A 3,555-nucleotide genomic window follows, 5' to 3' on the forward strand; every position below is an offset into this window, starting at 1 on the left:
GAAAGTTGTGTTTTTGACAAGATCAACAAGATTGACAAGTCCTTAGCTAGACTGGAACAGAAAATAGAGAAGAGATACCAATTACAAAACCAGAAATAAAAGTGAGTACCTTTTTTATTATAAGGGTTATAAGGGAACATTATGAATAATTTTCTACCAACAAATTAAGAAACTTAAATGAACTGGACACTTTCCTAGAAAGACACAAATTATCCCAAAACTGACCGCAGAAGAAATAGAAAAATCTTAATATATCTATAACTAAAATTATAAATTTTTCTATGTAGAAAATCCTAGACCCAGCTGAATTTACTGATGAATCATATATTTAAAGAACAAGTTAATATCAAACTGTCACAAACTTTTCTAAAAAATAGAGGAGGAAGTAATATTCCCCTAGATCATTCTATGAGACTACTGTTACCCTGATATCAAAGTCAGATGAAGACATTTCAAAACAAAAACATTACAAACCAATATCCTTTATAAACATAGATGCAAAATCTTTAACAAAATATTAGAAAACTAAATCCGGCAACTTACAATACGTGTTAAATACTATTACCAAGTGTGGTTTATCCCAGGAATATAAACATTTTTAGCATAGCCTTTGACAAAATCTAACACCTATTCATGATAAACAAAAAACAAAAAAAAACTAAAATAAGCAAAAAACTCTAAACCAGGTGGATATAGAAGAAGAGTTCCTTAACTTGATGAAGGACATTTATGAGAAACCTACCGTTAGTATTATATTTAGTAGTGAAGACTTTACGCTTTCCCTCTAATATCAATAACTGCAAGGATGTAAATTTTATCTCTTCTATTTAGCATTATATTGAAAGGAAGAAAAAAGAAGAAAGGAAAGAAGGAGGTAGGGAGGAAAGGAAGGAAGAAAGAAGGAAGAAAAAAGGAAAAACCAGGAAGAAAGAAAACTGGGGAAAAAAGGATTAGACAGGATGACATAAAACTGTCTTTATTCACATGACACAATCTTATATGTAAAAAAATTCTGAAGAATGCACAACAACACTACTAGAACTAATAAATGAGCTTAGCAGGTTGGAGTATATGCTGGCAATAAACAATCCAAAAACAAAATCAAGAAAATAATGTAATTCATAATACCACTAAAAAGAATAAAATGTTTAGGGAAAAAAAATGAACAAAAGGAGTCCATAATTTTTACTCTGAAAACTACAAAATATTGCTAGAAGGAAATGAAAAGGCATCTCATGCTCATGGAGTTGAAGACTTAGTATTGTAAAGATGGTGCTTTTTACTAAATTGATTTATAGATTCAACACAATCCCTATCAACATCCTAGCAGAATTTTTAGTAGAAATTGACATGCTAACCTACATTTATATGAAAATACAAAGGATCTAGAAAAGTCAAATCAGTTTTGAAAACAAAAATAATAAAGTTAGAGAACATTATTTAATGCCAAAACTTACTATAACTCTATAGTAATCAAGACAGTATGGAAGGATAGCTACATCAATTAATGAAATAGAATTGATGTCTACAAAAACCTTTGTATTTATAGGCAACTGACTTTGAGTAAAGATTCCAAAGCAACTCAGCAGGGTAATCTTTTCAATGAACTGCAAATGATGCTGGGAAAATGGAAGATTCATATGAATAAAAAATAAAAATAAAAACAAAAAACCCCTAGACTCTTATCTCACACCATACACAAAAATTAACAAAAAATGGATCATATATTAAATATAACTTTTAGAAATGATAAGACTTCTAAAAAGAACACATAGGAGAAAACCTTTGAGATATTAGTTAGACAAAGAATTGTTGGATGCAACACCAAATGCATGAGCCATAACGGAAAAAAAGAAATGATAAATTGGACTCCACTAAAATTTAAAACATTTGTGCTTCAAAAGATACCATTAAGATAATGAAAGAAACATTGAAATAATACATTTGCAAACCATGTATCTGATGAAGGACATGCATCAGAAATGTGAAAACTCTTATAACTCAAAAAGAGGATGCCCAAAAAGCCAAATACAAAGTGGCAAAAGATTTAAACAGATATTTCACCAAAGAAGGCATATAAATGACTAATAGACATCTGAAAAGGTGTTTATCATTAGTAATTAGGTAAATTCCACAACCACTGGAATAGCTGGAATTTTAGAAGCCAGACAATATCGAGTGTTGACAAAGATGTGGAGTGACTGGAAACTCCCACCGCCATGTGCTCGTAGCTGGTGGGAACACAAAATGATACAGCTGCTTTAGAAAAACAGTTTGAACGTTTCTCAAAATGTTAAACACAAACTTACCATGGAACCCAACAGCTTACTTTTAGAAATATACCCAAGAGAAATAAAAATATATATCCATGCAAAGATTTGCACATGAATATAGCATCATTATTCTTCATAGCCAAAATTGGAAACAATCTAATTGTCTGTCACACAATGGATGGGTAAGCAAAATGCATTTCAGCTGTATACTTAAATACCACCCAGCATTGTAAAAGGACAAAATAGTGATAACCTGCTTCAATACAAATGAACCTTAAAATATTATGCCAAGAGTAAAGAAGCCAGAACAGACTATATACCATATTATTCCATTTCTATGACACATCCAGAAAAGACTAATTGATAGAGACCAAAAGCAGATCAGTTCTTGGCTGAAGCTGGGAGTGAGAATGGAGGTTGACTGCAAAGTCAAAGGGATTACAGGGGAGTAATGGAAAAGTTCTAAAACTAGATTTGGTTTGATGGTTGCACTACTCTGTAAATTTTCTAAAACTTGAATTGTACACTTGCAATAGGTGAGTCTCATGGAATGTAAATTATAAATGAGCTATGTTTAAAAACAGATTAGAAACTCCAAATAAAGGCTGGGCATGGTGGCTCATGCACTTTGGGAGGCTGAGGCAGGTGGATCATGAGGTCAGGAGATCGAGACCATTCTAGCTAACACAGTGAAACCCCGTCTCTACTAAAAATACAAAACTTAGCTGGGTGTGGTGGTGGGCGCCTGTAGTCCCAGCTACTTAAGAGACTGAGGCAGAAGAATCGCTTGAACCCGGGAGGCGGAGGTTGCAGTGAGCCGAGATAGTGCCACTGCACTCCAGCCTGGGTGACAGAGTGAGACTCCATCTCAAAAACAAAACAAACAAACAAACAAAAAACAAACAACAAAAAAAAAAGAAAAAAGAGACACTCTGAATAAAAGAGAAGAAAACCCCCTTAAATACCTCACTGAATGTCCTTTGTGTCTCTCATGCTGCATGAGCTGAGACCTTGGATCTCAAGTTTGTTTCTGCCCACCCTTTGAGAACTGAAGCTCCCCGTGTCAGAGAGAACTCCGTGTCCAGCTTCCCCTGAACTATGCAGTTCCATTCACTAGGAAATACTCACCTCTTTTTGCAACCCATAATATATACATTTCAGAGACTATTATTTCTTTCCTTCTACCAGGCATAAGTAAAGCCCATCCTCAGATGACCTGCATAATAACTAATATATAGTCTATTTAATAATGCTCTCAGCTGCATTTTAAAGCAGAAAGCCC

Source organism: Mandrillus leucophaeus, unplaced genomic scaffold (genome assembly GCF_000951045.1).
Source record: "Mandrillus leucophaeus isolate KB7577 unplaced genomic scaffold, Mleu.le_1.0 Scaffold72, whole genome shotgun sequence".
In the NCBI taxonomy this organism is placed as follows: domain Eukaryota; kingdom Metazoa; phylum Chordata; class Mammalia; order Primates; family Cercopithecidae; genus Mandrillus; species Mandrillus leucophaeus.